Raw genomic sequence first — 356 nt, 5'->3', positions numbered from 1 at the left:
TTAACTAACTCTTTGTTTGTTTCTTATCTTTTTCAAAACCACCTAACTACTTTTCCCTCTCTAATTTTCGAAAATTCTCCCTCTCTTTTTCAAAAATTCATTTTGTTTTAAATTTTAATTTTAATCTCATCTCATCTTTAATTTTCGAAAATCACTAACCATTTTTTTCAAAATTATTTTCGAAAATTTCTTTTTCTTTTCTTATTCTATTTAATTAATTAATTACTAACACTTCTCTTCACCTTTCTTCATCCAAAAATCCGAATCCTTCCCTTTTCTTCCTTATACCCCTATCTTCTTCTACTAACATAAAGGAATCTCTATACTGTGACATAGAGGATTCCTCTTTCTTTTCT

The sequence above is a fragment of the Arachis duranensis genome, chromosome 5, assembly GCF_000817695.3.
Source record: "Arachis duranensis cultivar V14167 chromosome 5, aradu.V14167.gnm2.J7QH, whole genome shotgun sequence".
NCBI lineage: Eukaryota > Viridiplantae > Streptophyta > Magnoliopsida > Fabales > Fabaceae > Arachis > Arachis duranensis.
The sequence above is the reverse complement of the archived record's forward strand: the minus strand, read 5'-3'. Positions refer to the sequence as shown.